This window comes from Macaca mulatta, chromosome 1 (assembly GCF_049350105.2).
Source record: "Macaca mulatta isolate MMU2019108-1 chromosome 1, T2T-MMU8v2.0, whole genome shotgun sequence".
Taxonomy (NCBI): domain Eukaryota; kingdom Metazoa; phylum Chordata; class Mammalia; order Primates; family Cercopithecidae; genus Macaca; species Macaca mulatta.
Genome location: NC_133406.1, coordinates 71765820 through 71786752, shown reverse-complemented (window position 1 = coordinate 71786752; position 20933 = coordinate 71765820).

The following is a 20933-nucleotide window of genomic DNA, read 5'->3' as shown; positions in this document are numbered from 1 at the left end:
CTGCAAGCTGAGGAGCAAGGAAGCCAGTCTGAGTCCCAAAGCTGAAGAACTTGGAGTCTGATGCTCGAGGGCATGAAACATCCAGCATGGGAGGAAGATGTAGGCTGGGAGGCTAAACCAGTGTAGTCTTTTCACGTTCTTCTGCTGACTTTTTATTCTGGCCACGCTGGCAGCTGATTAGACTGTGCCTACCCAGATTAAGGATGGGTCTGCCTTTCCCAGTCCACTGACTCAAATGTTAATCTCCTTTGGCAACACACTCACAGACACACCCAGGAATAATTCTTTGCATTCTTCAATCCAATCAAGTTGACGCTCAGTATTAAGCATCACATCAACCAAATAGAAATGCTTTCTTTTATTATTTGGGAGTAAGGTAAGCAGTTGCATTATGAAAACAGCAAACTAGAAATGAAGCACAAGTATTCTATTTCCTATTGTTATGATTCTACTGAGGTTCTGTCTGCAGATTAGCTTATTGATAATATATGATGGCATCCTTGACAATGAGCCTCGTAGACCTCCAACCCTAGAGAGGGTAATTGATCAAGGACCCTGGCTGCTGTTCTCTGAAATTTATCACACCAAGACCACTCTTCCCACTGGCTTCTCCCAACCCGTGACTGAGCATGGCAGGGATCCTAAGATAGGCTGGACCCTGGGAGACACCAGAACCCTCTGATGGCTGACTTTGCTTTGAGGACTCTCTGAGTCTTGCTGAAACATTTTTAGGCTGCAAGGAAGTCTAGGATGTTTGTACCCAGACTACTCTCTCTCCCTTTCCTTGGGCCAGCCTTGCATCAGTGTCTGGCTTTCCCTGGTTCCATCACCATTTTTTACCACAGGCTTTTTCCCTAATAAAATTCTTACATCTGTAATTCTCATCTTGGTGTGTGCTTGTCTGACGACATGGACTAACACATACATCTAGTAAAAGAGCAAGACTTACAATGCCTTGGTATTCTCACTAGCATTTGATTCTCTTCACACCACCTACGTCAAAATCGTTGAATGAAAGTGATCTTATTGGCAAAGGGGGTGGTGGTGGCTAAACAAGCAAATCTGGTGAAGAGTTAACAAGGTTTTTACTGAGTCTTATGATCAGAAAGTCAAGTCCTAGAAGACCTTTGCTGAAACCTTACCCTTAACTACACTCACTAGGTGTTGTATTTCTCTCTCATACTCACATTTCACATAAGAGATAGGACGAAGTGAATGGACATTGGTTGGGTAGGATTTGATTCTCTGATCTCTAACAGATTTATTCAACATTGCCTGAATTTTTGAGGAAAAAGACCGACCGACTCAGATAACAGTGAAATTGTCCTGACCCAGAGAAAAGAAAGTTAGCAATATTTGATTTGCTATGAATGATCTATAAAACTGTGAGATAACATTTTTCATGTATCAGATCGGCCAATATTTAAAAGATTGATCTCATCCAGGGTCAGTGAAGGGATATGGAAAAAAGCAACTTCGTTATAAGTGCTAGGAGTATAAACAGGTAAAACTTGTAGTAAGGTTAATTTGTCAGGATCTATCAATATTAAAGATGGACATAATTTATGGTCCAGGAATCCTATTTTGGAATCTTTACTACAGAAATATTGGTACAAGAATATAAGTATCTTTGTACAAGGAGGCTGCTAATTACAGGGTTGTTTGCAGTAACAACACAGGAAGCAATCTCAATGGCCAAAAAGATGATTGATTAACTAAATTATAGTACATTCGTATCATGGAATATTATGTGACTGTTAACAGGGCTGCCACTAGCCCAGAGGCCACCTTTGTGTAAATTTTTAAAAGATGCCCTCCTCTGGGTGAACCAGGCACAAGCTAGGATGCACTATTTGGTGAGTGGAGCATGGGCTGGATTTTAATCCACATTACCTTCCTCTGCCAGGTGCTTCTTTGCAATTCACAATCTTAACAATATTTAGCAACCCACCTCTTAAAAAATGCGATAGTACTAAATACAATGACATGGAAGGCTATCCACGATACTGTTAATGTTAACATCTTCCCCCCAAGAAAAGAAAAAAATTAAAAACTAGTAAAGAAAGTTAGAGAATGTGTTAGTTATCTATTACTGTATAAAGATGTTTCAGCCTGGGCAACATGATGGGACCCCATCTATTTAAAAAAAAAAAAAAAAAAGTTAGCTGGGTGTGGCAGCACATGCCTGTGGTCCCAGCTACTAGGGGGGTTGAGGTGGGAGGATCCTTTGAGCCCAGGAGTTTGAGGCTGCAGTCAGCCATGATCATGCCACTGCACTCCTGCCTGGGCGATAGAGCGAGATAAATAAAATAAAATAAATAAATAAATAAATAAAATTCCTAAACATAGCATCTTAACAAATAGTTATGATCTCACAGTATCTGTGGGTCAGGATTCCTGGTACAGTTTAATCAGATCATCTGGCTCAGGGTCTGTCACAAAGCTGCCATCAAGGTGTTGGCTGGGGCTATGGCATTTCAAGGATCAGTTTCCTAGCTCATTCATGTGGTTGTTGGCAAGATTTAGTTCCTTGTCTGCTGCTGTACTGAGGTCCCACATTTCTCAAAGGCTGCTCATTGGAGGCTGCCCTCACTTCCTTGGCTTCTCCATAAGGCAGCCGGCAACATGACAGCCAGCTTCCCTCCGAGTGAACAAGTGATAAGAGCCCAGAGAGAGGGCAAGCAGATGGAAGTCACAGTCTTTCATAACCTAATCTTGGAAGTGACATCCATTACTTTTGCAGTGCAGTAAGTCCTCACTTAACGTTGTCCATAGGTTCTTGGAAACTGCAACTTTAAGCAAAACGATGTACGATTAGACCAATTTTACCATAGGCTAATTGATATAAACAAGAGTTAAATGCCTAAGGCATATTTCTACTCACAAAAACATCACCAAGCTTCTAAATAAAGACTAAAACCCTTCTACTTTTAAACATTGAAATAAATGTGGGCTATACATTTATTTAAGAAAGATTACTAAAAAGTAAAATAAGGGCCGGGTGCGGTGGCTTATGCCTGTAATACCAGGACTTTGGGAGGCCGAGGTGGGTGGGCCACAAGGTCAGGTGTTTGAGACCAGCCTGGCCAATATGGTGAAACCCCATCTCTACTAAAAATATTAAAAATTAGCCAGGTGTGGTGGTGCATGCCTGTAGTCCCAGCTACATGAGAGGCTGAGGCAGGAGAATCGCTTGAACCTGGGAGGCAGAGGTTGCAGTGAGCCGAGATTGCGCTACTGCATTCCACCCTGGGTGACAGGGTGAGACTCCATCTCAAAAAAAAAAAAAGGGAAAATAATGATTTACTCAAGTTTTGGTGAGACGGTGAGTTACGGCAGTCATCATGATGAGTTACACCAAGGAATAAGTGTTTGTCAAGTAAAATTGTAAAGTCCCATCACCATGCAGTTCAAAACCGAGCAACTATTCTTGTAAATTTAAGTTCCTTATAGATGTTAGATATTAGACCTTTATCAGAAGCATAGTTTGCTAATATTTTCTCTAATTTTTCTGTTTACTCTGTCAATAGTTTCTTTTGCTGTGCAGAAGCTCTTTCTTTTAATTAGATCCTATTTGCCCATTTTTGTTTTTGTTGCAATTGCTTGAAAAATGGGCAAAGGACATGAACAAACACTTTTCAAAAGAAGACATACCTGCAGCCAAAAAGCATACTTTAAAAGTTCGATATCACTGATTATTAGAGAAATGCAAATCAAAACCACAATGAGATCCCATCTCACACCAGTCAGAATGGCTATTGTTAAAAAGTAAAAAAATAACAGATGCTGGCAAGATTGCAGAGAAAAAGGAATGCTTATATACTGTTAGTGGAAGTGTAAATTAGTTCAATCATTGTGGAAAGCACTGTAGTGATTCTTCAAAGAACTAAAAACAGAACTACCATTTGACTTAGCAATCCCATTACTGGATATATACCCAAAGGAATATGAATGATTCTACCATAAAGATACAAGCACGTGTATGTTCATTGCAGCACTATCCACAATAGCAAAGACATAGAATCCACCAAAATGCCTATCAATGGAAGCATGGATAAAGAAAATGTGGTAAATATACACCATGGAATACTATGCATCCATGAAAAACGAGATCGTGTGCTTTACAGAAACATGGATGGGACTAGAGGCCATTATTCTTACCAAATTAACAGAAAACCAAATACCACATGTTCTCACTTATAAGTGGGAGCTAAATGATGAGAACACATGGACACAAAGAGGGGAACAACAGACACTGGGCCCCACCAGAGGCAGACACTGGGCCCCACCAGAGGGTAGAGGGTGGCAGGAAGGAGAGGTGCAGAAAAAATTATTAGGTACTGGGCTTAGTCCCTGGGTGATGAAATGATCGGTACATCAAACCCTTGTGACACAAATTTACCTATATAGCAAACATACACATGTGTATTAGTCTGATCTCATGCTGCTGATAAAGACATACCCTAGACTGGGCAACTTACAAAAGAAAGAGATTTATTGGACTTATAGTTCCACTTGACTGGAGGCGGGGCCCGCACGATCATGGTGGAAGGTGAAAGGCATGACTCACACGGTAGCAGGCAAGAAAAGAGAGCTTGTATAGGGAAACTCCCATTTTTAAAACCATCAGATCTTGTGAGACTCATTCACTATCATGAGAACAGTGCAGGAAAAACTTGCCCCATAATTCAGTCACCTCCCATTTGGTTCCTCCCACGATAGGTGGGAATTGTGGGAGTTACAATTCAAGATGAGATTTGGGTGGAGACACAACCAAACTGTATCAACATGTATCCTTGAACCTAAAATAAAACATTTAAAAACCTCAGCAATTACAAAATTACAAATAGGGAAGGCTGGCAGAGCACTGTCATGCCACATCATTTATGGTAGTGCATTTGTATGATTATCTGAGACTATGAATTTTTATTTTTACAATAATTTGTATTCATTCGTTCATTTTCCAAACTGCTTATTGCACTTCAGGATCGAGGGTGGTCAGAGACTGTCTAGGCAGCTCAAGGATCAAGGGGGGATTTAGCCCTGGACAGGCCACCATGCCATCACAGGGCATGCTGTCACACACACTCACTCACACTGAGACCATATAGACACACCAGTGCACCTAACGGGCACAGCAAACTCCACACAAACAGTGGCAATGGCCAGGAATTGAGTTTTCTTCCTCATTAACATTATAATACAATGATGTTGAAGGAAAGGGCATTATTCAATCTCCTGCCATATTCTATTTGTTAGAAACAAGTTACCAGCTTCATCCCACACACACGGGGAGGGGACCACTCAGTGGCGTGAGTACCAGAAGGTTGGAGGCATTTGGAACCGGCTTAGAAGCACCTACCACGGAGGATATGCATTGAACTGCAAATATGTAAATAGTTATCTCTGAGACAGAGAATTGAAGGAGATTTTTTTCTTAAATATCCTTTCAAACTTAAAAAGTTGTAAGAATAATATAAGGATCTCCTATATACCAGTGTTCCCAGATTAGCTGTTTCCATTTTGCCCCATTTACTTTGTCATTCTTTCTGTCTATACATAAGTTCATAGATGCATGCATGTTGTTCTTTCTTTCTGAACCATTTGAGGGTAAGTTGGTGATTTTGTGTCCCTTTATCTCTTAATATCTCTGTTGTTTATTTTCTAAGTGCAAAGACATTCTCTTACATAACCACAATGAAATACCAAAATCAGGAAATTAAACATTAATATTATGCTATCACAGAATCCGTATTCAAATTTCATCAAATTTCTCAGGAATTCCTTCATATCTTTTTTCCCCTTGGTTCAGGATATGATCCAGGATCACGCATTTTATTTAGTTGTCATGGCTCTTTAGATTAATTTAATCTGGAACAGTTCCTCGGCCTTTCTGTGTTTTTCTTGATCTTGACATTTTTTGAAGAGTATGAGTCAGTTATTTTCTAGAATATTCCCCAGTTTAGGTTTGTTTGGTGTTTCCTCATCGTTAGATGTAAGTTACCCATTTTGGGCAGGAATACCAGAAAAGTATTGTACAGGCGCAGTGGCTCACGCCTGTAATCCCAGCACTTTGGGAGGCCGAGGCAGGCGGATCACGAGGTCAGGAGATGGAGACCATCCTGGCTAAGACGGTGAAACCCCGTGTGTACTAAAAATACAAAAAAATTAGCCGGGCGTGGTGGCGGGCACCTGTAGGCTGAGGCAGGAGAATCGTGTGAATCCAGGAGGCAGAGTTTGCAGTGAGCCGAGATGGCGCCCCTGCACTCCAGCCTGGGGGACAGAGCAAGACTCCGTCTCAAAAAAAAAAAAAAAGGTACTGTTGAGGAGGGGTACTGTTAGTAAACATGTATTATTATTAAAATCTGTTGGAATAAAGATTCACCTTTGTAATTAAAACTGAATATTTCAATCCTAGAAAAAAAAAAAGCCATCTTTTTCTGTGATCACCAATTGCACCACCCTTTCCCATGATAAATGACAGGTTATTGCTTTTGATGTTTATAGTGGATACTGACCATGAGGTTCATTCATTCTCGCTATCCTCTGATCACAGCACTTTCTTGGATGCTTTAAATAAAAAACCAGACAGGGCGTGACAGTCATCAGTTAAACAAATAAATACTTTGAAAATGAAGTTTTAACACAGGGAATGCCTTACTAATCTTTAATGGTTATCAACTGTGATTGTGGAATTCAGCTGGGGATGTTAGCAAAAATTCAATTCTGGTTCATGCCAACACTACCTGGCCAATGATAATATTAGCGATTCAGCCAATCTTCAAAGGACAAGGAGAACTTTCTAATTTTAGGACCAGCATTATTAGCACTTCAGATGAATGGGTGATTACTTTTAAACACTGCAGCTAGAAGAATAGTAACTAAACTTATGGTAGCTTTACCTCTGGTGAGGAGATGGAAGAAAAGAAATGGTTTTGAAAGAGGAGGAAATCACATTAGAGACTGCATCTAAGCATGCATTGCATTCAAAGATGTGTTGTTTCTGTGTGATCCTATAATGTCTTCTTGATCACGGTTGTTCATGCATATTTTATGAGGTCTGGCCATGGGACCTTAGCCTTCTGAACAGACACTGGCCAGGTAGACTATAAATTACAGATAAACAATGCAACCAGGGACTGTTTAACCACTACATGGCTTTGGGTTTTGCAGTTGGAAGGGCAAGCGGGTCCTTTCTGGAATGTTCCCATGGGCACCAAGCATTTGAACTCATGATCCAGACATCAGCCCAGGTGCTGCAAAGTGCTGCTCATCAGGAAAGCTGAATTCTGCACTTGGACTGCCTGGCTTGGTTGCATACAGTTGTTGCTCCCTTTCTCTCTCATGAACACAGGGCTGGATTTTTGACCTCCATATTGCTCCAAACTGGCATAGTTTCCCAATATTCTCTTTCCCAACTGGCTCGGTGCATGACCGGAAGCTGCCACACTCACTTTCCACTCTCCTGATTCCCATCTTATTATCAGATTTTCTCCCTTTCTCCTTCACAGGAGACTCTGGGGAAGGGATTGTTTTGGCTGGAATTTGACAAGGCACAGGTGGTTTTACCAGCTGCAAGTTCTTTAGTTCTTGTTGGCCGCCCACCAACTCTTGGTCTTTTCACAGTCCTTTCTGTGGTAGTGGTGGAGGAGGAGGGGCAGGAAGGGACAGTAAGTCCTTGATGTTGTTGTTCCACATCAGCAGCTGTCTCAGGTTGGCATTGAGTCCGGAGTGTTCTTCGGGAAGGGTTTTTTTTTTTTTTTTTTTTTTTTTCCTCTTGAGATTGGAGAGAGCTGGAGGAAACAGCCAAAATCCGACAGCTCTGCCTGCATCTTGGTCAGTTCGCCTGGGGGTGTCAGGGCCGCTGCTCCCCTCTGCACACATGCCTGCCCCAGTTGCGCCCGGCTCCCACGCTCACTTCGCCACCACCTTCAGCCTCAGAAATTCAGGCTCACACTCGGCTGCCTGCCTCTTCACTCCCTGGCTGGTTGGAGTCCAATGACACCAGCATCGTCTCCCAAAATAGACGAAAATAATCCTCAGCTCGGTCTCTCAAATGCCTCTTTTTGAGGAAAGAAAAAAGGAACTTAAAACTTGAAAGCGTTTTTCCTTCTTCCTCTTCCTTTCCCAGCATCTTTTTGATAGCAACAATAAAACACTTGAATGTGCTGTTTGACCTCCTGGGCCACCCCGTTCACTGTTCTCTTCTCAGCCTTTTTTTATTTTGAAAACATTAATTTGACCCCTTTCCTTAGTACGGTTTCAAGCCCCTGCTCAGGTTTCCTCAGACTTTCCTTCCTGTGAGGCCTTGCTTGAAAAGCTTGGTTCTGTGCTCTCCTTGATGTGTGTGGGCGCGCGCCTCCCCCATTAATCTGAACCCGCGTGAAAGGGGAAGCTGAAATGGCCCTTTATTGGTTAATTCCTCTCCCCCTTCTTTCCTCGTTCTTTCCTCTGATCCTTCTATTTTCATTTCTCTCTGCCCTCCTCCTCCCTAATCGCCTCATCCCTCAGCGCTAGACAAATACTGGAATCTTCACGTTGGTGTGAGCTGATTAGAACCAAAGGCTGCCTAGCAAAACCTCCACCCAGGGTAGGGGGCAAACCCCACTGAGGTCCCTAGGGATTTCCAGGGGCTCTGACATCCTTTTCCTCCCTTCCCATTAGAGCTGCACAAAGTGCTGATTCCTTCCTCAATCCCTGATAAAATTACCCAATCGTTTCCTGGGATTTTCACAACTCCTACCTCACCCCATCGTCAATCATACACTATCATCTGTCACACGATTATTCTATACCTTACCCTGCTCTGACTTGTAAAAGAAAGTTATGGGAGGCATATTTTGGTAGATTTTGCATGTGCAGTCAGGTTCTCCTAGTCCAGAATCTGTTCCTCCAGAGAATATAAGTCCATTAGCTATTTAATAATGCTTTGTTGATATTCCACCTCTTTCTGTTTGCTTTGCACACAGAACATTTCTTTGATACTCAAACAACCTGGACTGAAGGCAAAAAGATATTCAGGTGAGAGTGTCAGGTGTATGTTTTAGGACAGTGGGGCAAAAGTGAGACAGCAGAAAGGGCAGTGGTGGAGAAGGGGATGAGTAGAGGAAAGGTAGGGAAATTTTCCTGCCTCCCAGAGTTTCCTGAGGGAAGACATGGTGGTCCTGCTGCATTGTTAAGTACAGACTCCCAGAACCTCAGAGACATGCATCGTCAAAGATGGGTATAAACACACATTCTGAAGCCTCATATAAATGAGTTTTAAATTACCCACTGCTTTGGATTTTCCAAGCCTCTTTTTTTATCTTCTTCAACCAGAACAACCAGGAATGGTTATTATTTGATTTGGCCAGCACCAGCATTTTTTTAAAAGCCCTAGTTTTGTCTTATATGTCATTGCAAAGTATTCATCATACTTAGGGGATGCTGGATACATCTGTCAATTCAAAGGAGAACATATGCATTTTCATATCTGACTCTCTTTGCTTCAAGGGCCCAGCAATGCAAATCTTTAGCAATATTCTTTTCGCAATAAGAGCTCACATCCAATCTGAATGCTAAATAATGTTGTCATGAGGTTGCATGGGCACTGGTTAAGATCTATGCCCAAACTATAATGAATCTCTCTTCTACATAACTGTTATTGTGGCCAAAATTGGTGAACAGCCCATCCTCAAGGGAGCAGTGGGAGGAGACCAGAATATTGTGTTGGATTCTGTCCTGGACATATCTTCAGCTAGACTCCTGGAGCAGTTTAAATCAAAGGCTGGGCTGAGCAGGCCTGAATGGCTTTCAAATGACAGATTTATGGAGGGAGGCCTAATTAGATCATGGTAATTTGTAGTACGACAATATCTTTTGCTCAAGATCTCAAAGCAAATTTCTGCCTTGATAGGTGGGCGAAACAAAGACCCACAAATGTCAAAGGATACTCTCAATGTCACAAAATAAATCCCTGGGCAGCTCAGGATATGAGTCACGCCTTGCCTTTGTAAAACACTCTACCGTTTTGCTATGCATTCATATAATTTCATCTCATTTGAGTGTCACAAAATTCTGTGGTGTAGGTAGGAAAGAGGCTAGTATTACCTCCATTTTAGAGAAATGAAAAGCAGAGGCATTGGCTGGTTGGGCAACTGCCCAAGACCATATAGTCAATAGCAGGGTTGATTTTTCTACACTTCATGTGGATTGACAAGGGTTCTCAAAAAATGATGTGGGAGGACTCTAAGCATGAAGACAAAAGGAAACCTCAAGATACTGAGATTCTGCTTCTAATGACTTAGCAGAAAGGAACATGGCTGAAGAATACAAGCCACAGAGAATCCAAACTGGGGAATAGTAACAAGTCAAAGGCTTAAAATGGATTGTAAACCAAAGTGTTAGGGGTACACAGAAGCCTGGAGTTTGCATATCACGGTACAGCCTTGGCCAAACAATCCTATTATATGTGTGTAGGCATGAGGGGACTGTGGTGGCATGGCACTCATTTGAGAGATGCCAACGGAGATGGCAGTGCCCTGAAAGGACAGGAACAATAGAGGATGGAATTTCTGAATGCTCTTCCCATGGCCTCTCCGTCATAGGATCGTAGAGAGTTACCTGGCCTGCCTGGTGAGATTGTCTGGTCTAGGTGACCATCCATCCATGTAATTCATTGGGAATCCTCTTCCTGTTGGTGCCTGTCATTGTGGTTGGGGTGATGGATTTTGCCGTTATGCAATTTGCCTTCCATTAAGAGAATTAAAACACATGCTTAACTAACAATGAGCAAGGTGGAAGGTAATACGTGTAACAAAAAAGGTGTCTCTTGGTCCCTTGTTTGCTATGCTGGCTTGTGATGGGCATCATCTGGATTGAGGCTTATTCTTTTTGGTTTCCCCAGCAGGACTCTGCACATGACTAGGTCTCAAAAATATTTGCTGACATCCAGATCATGGATTTCCCCCCCTTTTGGTCTCTTGAGATCTCTTACTAAAATAAATCTTAAGAGACAACTGACCTACATCAGTAGTTTGGGTGTTTGCATATATTCCTTTTTTCTCTCTGTCTCTGTTTCTGTCTGTCTGTCTCTCTGAATATGAATACTCTGCCATTTTGGAGACGGAGCCACTACCTACTACTAAGTGAGCCATTACGATTAAATGCAATGGCAGAGAAGTTTAATTTTCTACTACTTAAGTGTCCCCAGCATTTTAGGGAAAACCTTAACTCATTTATGCCTAGTGTTCCATTATTGGAATGCTAAGCTTATGGGAATTACTTACATCCTACTGCTCAAGGTCATCGCTAAGGTCTGAGTTTTCACATACAAAAATTGCATATTCTGGCATAAATGGGTTAAACACAGCTATACACATTTTAGCAAATACGAATACCTTCATTCTTAGGGAATAAACAAAAAGAAATAAATGAGTTTTGGCCGGGTGCGGTGGCTCAAGCCTGTAATCCCAGCACTTTGAGAGGCCGAGACGGGCGGATCACGAGGTCAGGAGATCGAGACCATCCTGGCTAACACGGTGAAAATCCGTCTCTGCTAAAAAAATACAAAAAACTAGCCAGGCGAGGTGGCGGGCGCCTGTAGTCCCAGCTACTCGGGAGGCTGAGGCAGGAGAATGGCGTGAACCCGGGAGGCGGAGCTTGCAGTGAGCTGAGATCCGGCCACTGCACTCCAGCCTGGGCCACAGAGCAAGACTCCGTCTCAAAAAAAAAAAAAAAAAGAAAAAAAAAATCAATGAGTTTCCCGTTTTCAATGAGGTCACATCACAGGGTCCTCAGTCCAGGCTCACTCTGCCTCCTCCTCAGAATTAATCCTGAGTGGGCAGATCATGGATGGGATGGGTGGGAGGTAGCTTTGGGGACCTGCAGAATCTCGAGACAGTCTCCCCTGACTGTTTAAGCACATGGATTATGACAAAAATCACAAACTGTGGACTTAGCAGATTCTCCCAGAACAGGAGGGGAAGGTGATAACCTTCTCCCAAGTCAGAGGAAGGATGGGTATTAAATAAATCACAACAAATATGTGATCTGTCCTGTGAATGATATGAAAAATTAAATACGAAGAAAGTGAAGACAGGCCTTCTCAAATGACAGAGCTGCAGAGAGGGCGAAGGGGGAGGCAGAGGGAGGCAGCAGGGGGGAGGGGGCAGAGTGCTAAATTTGTGAAAAGAAAAACACTGATGCCGTGCATAGTCTGAAAGATGACATGTTTTCCTAGTCCAGATGGCAGTTTTTAAAGAGTTTTAACTTGCATTTTCTGATTGAACAGACTTTGCTTGGCTACTGTTATTAATGTTAGAAATCGGGGCTTGGGCTCCGGTTTTCTCACCAGTGCAGGTTGACACTGCTGTTCAGGTGAAGGAGAGTTCAGAGTCTCAGAGAGCAGCAGCAGCTTGTGCTTCTGGGGAAATGGAAGGATGACTCCCAGGCAGCCGATCCCACCACTCCATAAAATGGAAGAACCTTGGCTCCCTGTGTGAATTCTCTTTGTGATTTGGAAGACAAATACCTCTGCTGAGTTGTCTATGAACAGGTGCTGCAGATGGTTGGACCCTGGTTCTTACAGGCTGTGCTGGAAGTGAGGGAAGCGATTTCACTCTCGTTCAGTCCTCCTAAGTGGTTAGGTAAGGGTGGGCTCTTGGAAGATAATGAGTGATGTGCAATATAAGTAACTCTGAGGGACAGTAGAGGTGGTAGGTTACCATGTTAGGTCTCACTGTGAATAGATAATGTATTATACAAAGTTGCATAAAGTCATCGTGCAACTTGGAGATGTATCGCCTTTCCTTTTGCTGAAAGGCAGTGCTGAATACATTTTGTTAGGGAATCCCAGGCAATAGGAAATTCCTCAGAATCCTTTCTCATCTTGATATTGGAATCGAAGGGCTACTTTAATAAGATCAAAGGTCTTCAAGGGAAGCAAGAAAAAGAGGGCACCAAAATACCTTCCAGAGAGTTTTGCTCTTCTTGAGAATTCTAGATAATGATGCATGGCCCACTCCTTTGTTCAGAGATGTCAGCCTGTGAATCAGAGGCAAAGCTCCCTCTTGGTTTTAGTTGTCACTGATGTCTATTTATAGTCATGGCCAAATGTGACCTCATCCTCCAGGTTTTGCAAGCTCAGCAAAATGAGGCCAGGTTAGCCTGGCCACAGGTCTCCGAGGAGCACCCCAGATGCTGCAGTGTGTCTTGTCAGCAATGCCAAGGTTTTTCTCTTTCTGTGACTCCTCAAATGCCTTTCAGCTCAGCATGTCAGAAAACAAGGTGTTTGGAGGAGCCATCTTTGAGATCAGGAAGAAAATGGAAGCCCATGAATATGTGCAAGAGTTGCTAATTTTCCCGTCTCCCTCTGTCTCTCTTCATTCTTCTGTTTTTTTCCTCGTTTTCTTCTCTGTCTCTCTCTCTCTCTCTTTTTTTTTTTTTTTTTTTTTTTTTAAAGAATGGAATGGAGAAAGCATAAAATAATGAATCAATGCAGGATGGGATAAATCTCTGATGGAGGAATTCTCTTGAGGACAGACCACTAAGAGTTTCCAGGGATTCAAGCGGGACCCTCATCCTTTCTCATAAACATTTCAATATTGGGACCTAGTCAGACCACACAGCTGAGAAAAGACAGCTCTTGTCTTGGGAGAAGTCAAGGTATTTTGATGCCTTCCTTTTCTTGCTTCTCTTGAAGTTGTTTGATCTTATTAAAGTATCCCTTGGATTCCAATATCAAGATGAGAAAGGGTTCTGCGGGATTCCCTATTGCCTGGGATTCCCTAAGAAAAAGTATTCAGCGCTACCTTACAGCCAAAGGGATGGTGATACATCTCCAGTTGCACAATGATTTAGAGCTCTCCCTAATTTCACAGTCCATTTCTTGGGGCCCCTTTTTTTCTCCAATCAGTATTTACTGTACACCTATGTGCCAGGCTCCCGCAGAAGTCAACTGCTATCCTTTTTCCTGGGGTTTTTCATCCTCAGTTTGAGGAAACTGAATTCATGAAAAAGTTAGAGCTTTATCTTTAAAAACCAACTCCATTTCTATGACACAGTCTACCTCGTTGAAGTCAATGAAAAATGTTCCCTCTTGAAATCCAAGAGTCTTTATCAAGCTAGTGATTCCTTCCTTCCTTTTTCATTTCATAAATATTTATTCGGCATGACTGAAATAGTGTGTCTTCAAGTCTACAAAATCATAGGAATCAGCTGATTTAGTCGATTCAGTTGAAATATCTGTGTAGCCAATAGTTAAAGAAACTTGCCTCTTTAATTAAGAACGGTTTCTGGGTCTGCATGTTGGTAGGGTGAGGGTGGGTAACATTATATGGGGCCTGGTACAGAATGGTTTCCACAGAAGGGGTCTCTGTTCATCAATTGACCAATGCAGATCAAAATGCAGGGTACTCAGAGAACCTGAAGAATCAAGGGGAAAAACACAGGAATGAGGAGAGTTCTGCATCATTTGGGGAAAATCCAAAGGCCTTATACCTAGAAAGAGAGCATACATTCTGCTCTCAACTTTTACCAGTAAAAACCATACTTAAACACCATTTGTGTCATAACAAAAATGCATTCTAAAATGAAACCTACTTTGATTTTTTGAAGTGTGTTTCAACTTGAGCTTTTCTAACATGAGGTTGGTCTGAGATAAAGACAAACAAAATCAAGGAGTAAAAACGTGCAAGAGATACAAATATTCCTCTCTCACCAACATCCCTATAAACTAAAATCCCAAGCAGCTTCTTTGATTTCATTTTTGCTAATTGCAACAGAAAATTGCATCTGGACTGACAATGTGTATGCCACGCTTCAGCCCGATGTGCTTACAAATTGCCAAGTTATAGCAAACCTCCAGGAAAAGATGGAGATTTCCAATAGAAATACTGGCAAACCCCTTAAGAGCAATGGCACTTACAGCCACCATGTCCTTGGAAAAAGAAATGAACTGGAAGCTGTACATCAGGGTAATCATCAATGTCAACTGAGTCTTGATTTTTCTTCTCACCCCCTCTTCCAATAATTTGGCTTTCAAAATTGCATCTGCTATTCTCCCTTTAGTAGATACAAAAATTATACAACATCTAGTTGGAATTCTCCTTGTTTCTCTTTACTTTTGCCTCCTAGAAATTTCTTTAAGATAAATCTAGATATTTATCAGGAGCAGAGGGAAAAATATAGACAAATCTCAATCACCTAGGTGGGCAATCAATTTTTAAAAGCTAGAATACAAATATTTTAGCAAATATTTGATTCCACACTGGTTTCCCTGCCCCACTCAGAACTCTCCTGGTCATCTGCCCCAGGCTGTCAGTGAGTAAGTTTTAAAGAAATTCAATCCTATTTCAATATTTACCTGAGTGGATCATGAACAGTTCTTAACCAAAGAGAACTGACTTTCACCTACATCACTGTGTGGGATTAATATATCTCTGTAGTTATGAAGGCTGTAGAGTGAATTGGAGTTAAAAGTGGATGTTAGAACTTTCACTCTCCTGCAGCAGTGGCTGCCAACTTTGGGGTCCAGACATTCTGAGTTTACAGAGTGACTTCAAGGGGTCAGTGACCCCCTCTGTCCATAAGCATCATTTGTGTACAGAATGAACGTCACAGGATGCCAGGGGTTATAACAGGGTGCTTGTCCCCGAAGAGGCTGGAAGTCTTTTCTAGGACAAACAACTTTCCGGGTTTCATCCGGGGCTTTTGTCAAGTTCCCTAGAAGAGTGAAGAATCTGATCCGCTCCCTGACAGAACACAAACAACGCCACGACATATGCACAACCCCAACGCTAAATAGCAATAACATGCTTGTGTGTATGTGTTTGTGTTTGTTTGATGCCTAGGGCCATGTCTATACATATAAGCCAGCTTAGAAAAAAATATACCAACATCCACTTAGTCTCACACAATAATTTCAAACAATTATTAACCAATTCCTTTGATGGTGCTCAAAATAAGCGGTTGTTTGGCAAAAATCAACTGCTGTTTCATCCTATTTCCTACGAGGTAAACAAGGGCTGACTCTCCCTCTGTTTTTGGTAATACCTGGCCAAAAAGAGGTGTTTACTGAATACAATTCACTTGTTTATATACTGCAAATAATTGTACCTTAATAATAATAGTAATCTTCACTAAAATATAGTATTGTTTTTGTCTTTTTAAACATACCGGACTTCTACAGAGTGTTAAATGGTCATATGGTAAAAATTCCCACTAAAACAGCAAAACAATAGAAAGATACGCACAGTCTCGTGTTCCTTAATAGATTCAACATTGTGCAAGAAGTCAATGTCCGGTCCTCTAAATAATTATCAGTCAGCCCCATCATGCTAAAGTGGGTTTCTATCAATATTGAGGTTAGCTTTGCTTTGCCTTGGTTGACCCCGAGTGGGAAAGGAAGAATAGCCCGGGCACACCTAATGGCTACTTGCCGTCAGGCAGCCTACGAAGGGCAAGTGTACTGAAGCAGCAGAATCAATCACTGGACTCATTAACCTGGCAGCCTCCCACCCTCCCACAGGCTCCCAGCCTCACAACTTCCCACCGCCCTCCCTTCTCTGTGCTCTCAACTCACTCAACTCACCTTCAAGGGGCCATGCACCTGCTCACTATACCACACTTCCCTCCTGGCCCACAAGTCCTTGCAAATGTGCAGCTGAAACTTACAAGAGAATATTTTCAAAACAAAACCCTCATTGGCCCCAGCACACACACACACACACACACAAACAAACATACACACACACGCACACACACATGCACACACATACACAGATTCCACCAGTGTCGTGTCATCTACTCACTTTCCTAGACCTCTCATCCTTTCTGCCCCCACCACCTCAAGCTCTGGCTGTCAGTCCAAGGACGCCATGCTGCCTGCATTGTGAGACCCTCACGGCCTCTGCCTTCCCTCTCTCCTGCTTGGAAGCGGCCGCTTCCCATCAGGGCTCTGTTTGCCAGCCCTGTACTGTACTTCATTAGGCAGCTCTATTTAATGGTTTCAACAAAAGCCATCATTTTAGCCCAACTGCCTTGACTAAATTAAAATTTCCAATCTCTGTTTTAGTGTTCTGCAACTGATGTATACATAAGCAAAACTGGTCAACATCTGCCAGGGGGTTGGCCAAAAGTTCTGTAAAGATGTACTTTGCATTTCTGAAGCATGTGCAAAGTAACAGCGTCCTTATCCTCCTGAGAGCTCTCATGGTTTTACTTCACCATTTGTTCAAACACACTTTAGCTGCGTATGAGCCATACAGTTGATTCTCCCCTTGGTTGCCGTTTTATCTGTAGTGTCATTTTGAGTAATTGGGGTATGGTAGCTGATCAACTTACAGGTTTCTCATTGGCAGAAAGGGACCGTATTGGCACCAAGAAAGAATATGATGGGTCCTCTCGGTGCATAAGCAAGTGTCCCTCTCTTGCACTTGGCTACCCAAGACCATTACAAAATAAGCTTAATAAAGCCTCCAAGTGTATATGTCTTCACTCTTCCCAGGCAGAGGGAGGCACCTATAGAAGAAACATTGCAAACCAATGTGCAAAGATGGTCAATGTACATATTTAGTCAGTGATCCATGAAAGTTTTTGAATTAGTTTTTAAAGCTTTGTTAAGACCAGAACGCACAGATGTTGAAAACAAGTTCAGATGTAGCGACAGATGGTATTTGATTATGAAGCAGACTGTTCATATAATACAAAGATGCTGCTTCTGCCATACACAAGTAACTGCAGAGAGTGCGGTAGAAATTTTGGAAGGCAGGCAGTTCGAGAGGGTCTTTGTGCAGCAATAACTTTCCCATTTTCCAGCAGTGCTAGAATTGGAATAATTTTCCCCTTTTCTTCTCAATCAGCACCACTCTCTGCTCTTTCAGGCCCCTCCTCTTTTTCCAGTCTCTGTTTCTCCAGCCTTAAAACTCCTTTCTCCTTTCAGTGAGTTGCCTTACCTAGCCATTGCATCTTTTACAACGATGTCGAGTTAGAGAAATGCATGGTGTCACTGAGGCAGGCCTGCGCCTAAAGTTAGAGAGAAATGGGAAATGATCGTCAATGCTTCAATAAGTGAAGGAAAAACATTTCTCATCAATTACATTTTGCCATGAGAACTCAGTCTTTAAACAGAAGCCAGGATAACGGCTTCCAATGTGCTGCCACACATGTGAGGCTGAGTTTCCTGCCGGCACAGCATGAGCATCACTGAGACTCAGCTGCTTCTTCTGTAAAATGGGAATAAGGGTTGCCCTGCTTATCTCTCCAGGGTTCCAGGAAGATCCTATAGGATGCTGCCTTAGTAAGTGTCTCGAGAAATAGGAAGTGTTATTCATACGCGTGGGACTGTCATTGTCAAGATCAGAAACACGATTCTGAGAGTGGGGAGGGGCGTGGGTATCGGACGTTGAAAGGAGAAGTTGCCCAGTACTTTGGGAGTTCTCAATCAGAAATCCACTTCCTTCTTCCATGTAGGTCCTAGAAAAGTGCTGCGGTATCAGAAGTTCTGCTCATTAAACATGGTGAGGGCAACAGAACCCCTGGCTGGAGAGCCACGCTCCTCTACATGATTGCTTTACATTTTCACAACAGGGACTTTTGGGGATCAGTCGTTTAGAGAGCATGTGGCCCCAGACTCTGGCCAATCGTAGAGTTTCTTGGTAAAGGTTCTGGTTCTAGTGCCAAGGAGAGAGACAAGTTTACAAAACAAGAAGAGGGATTCGATAGCCTCAGTTCTAGCAGCTTTTACAATCCAAGCTTTTAAGTCTAGGTAAGCTACCAGACCTTATTTCCTAAAGGTTTTTATGGCCCTGCTGCTTTTCTTTCTCAACACATTTGTGTGCCTGTCTGTGTCATGGTGTTGATGTGGGTGGGGGAGGGATGATGAACCAGGGAAGCGCCAGCAGAGTCTCATTCCTGCGCAACTCACAAGCCCACCGCCCATCCCCTGCAATCCAAGTCTCTTGTTTTGAAGAGCTTCCTATGTGCCAAATAATATTTAACAAACACAGACGAGCAATAGGAGATGAGGGAAAGAACCGGCATGCCAAGATATATTGGAGGAGATTTCGAGGGAATGTTGTCAATGACACAGCTCCAGTGGAGAAGGGGGTGTGTAGGGAGTAGAGAGGAGTCCAGGATAGAGGTGGATGGAAGGAGCCGAGAGCAGTTTTCAGGAATCCTCCCGCTATGGGAGGCCATCCTGCGATATTTTACATGCTGTTCTTACACATCCTTTCTTCTCTTTTGTTTACTTCATTGGTCTGCAGGCCAATGAAATCAACCTAGTTTAATTGAAGGTAGTGCTGATATGACACTGAATTATAATAAATGCCTAATGTTTGACTGGCCAATAAGAAAAGGAATTTCTAGTCTCCCTCCGATTTGCAAAGGTATGTTGAAGTTCATTGTATCTTTATTGCCGACAGGATCAGTGATATAATTTTGCGGGGCTCAATTCAAAATAAAAATGTGTGACACCTTGTTCAAAAATTACTAAGAATTTCAAGAGGACAACAGCAGAGCAGTGAAGTAAATGTGGGACCCTCTCAAGCACAGGGCCCTGTGCGATTGTACCAGCTGCATGCTCATAGCGTTGGTTCTGATTGCAGAAGGAGGATGCAAAGTAAACTTCTCTGCCCAGCTCCCTTTCTCTGCAGCACTTGGGAGACTTCTATGGTCTGAATATCAATGTATTGAACTGGAAGACATGAACAGATGACCCAGGATGAAGAAGGAAATAGATGGCAGTGACCACAGATCCTGCATAGAAAGCGAGATGGAGTAAAAACAGGCTGGACAAGGATTCAGAAGTCCTGGCTTTACTCTCAAATCCTATCGCTAATCTGATTTATAAACTTACCCATGAGAGTGGGATAATCGAGGCTTCTTGCTCTGTGAGTCTTCCAGCATTGATGGGAGCCCGGGGATGATGAGGTGGGTGTCAAACATGGGGCACAGAGAACTGGCAAGTGGGTGCTCTTGCTTCAGACGATGTACACTGCAGAGTAGGGGCAGGTGAGTTGATGAACCAGCCAGTCAGGATTTATGAGGTGGCCCTCATGCTCTATACTGTGGGGAGTGTCAGAATTACTGCAGTGATAATGATGCAGATGCTGGTTGCTTGGAACCAGGCTGATGTCCCCCTTTTCTGAGTATTCCCCCTGCCCCAGATCCAGGGAGACTATTTAAGTGAAGGTAGGCGAGTCCTTAGAAGCACATGGACCACCCGTGAATGTTCACTGGGGCAGGGAAACCAGCCCTGGAAGAGCCTATGTTAACCTTTCAGAATTACAGAATTACAAATAATGGTGAACTTAGTGATGTACAGAAATAATATCTGTTTGCTAAGGAGTAAGTACGGTTCGATTAGAGTTCCATTAAATAGCAAGACGCACAGCTTCAGATGCAGAAAAGAGAGGTGGGAGAGGTGTTTGGCCCTGACTCAGGCTCTGTCCTCTTTCTGGTCTTTTTTCTGAGAGCTGTGTTTGATGAGGACTGATCAGACTTTCCCCCATCCCCTTTCATTTCTGTACTGCCACCCTCCCCATCCCTACCCTCCCTCCGTCACTCTGCATGGAGGGCAGGAATCTCTAAGGGAAGCATTGCCATCACTGTGACTGGGATCACTCTTCCCAAATGAGCCTGATTTGTGTGTCCTGCTTTTGGGGGAAATTGCCCCTATTAAAGTGAGAGTGCCCAGCCAGCCCATGTCCACATTCCTGCCTCACAGAAACTATAAGATAATGAATTTGCATTGCTTTAAACGACCAAATTGGTGGCAATTTGTTACAAAGCCATAGAAAATGCATACATGTGGCAATATTTTTTGATCATATAGTAATAGCTACCAGTTATTGGGTATCTATTGTGTACTTGGTTTACTATTAGAGGGTTTATACCTGTTCTCTTAATTGTCACAGCAACCTGGTGATGGAGGTATTTTGAAGCTTGTTTTC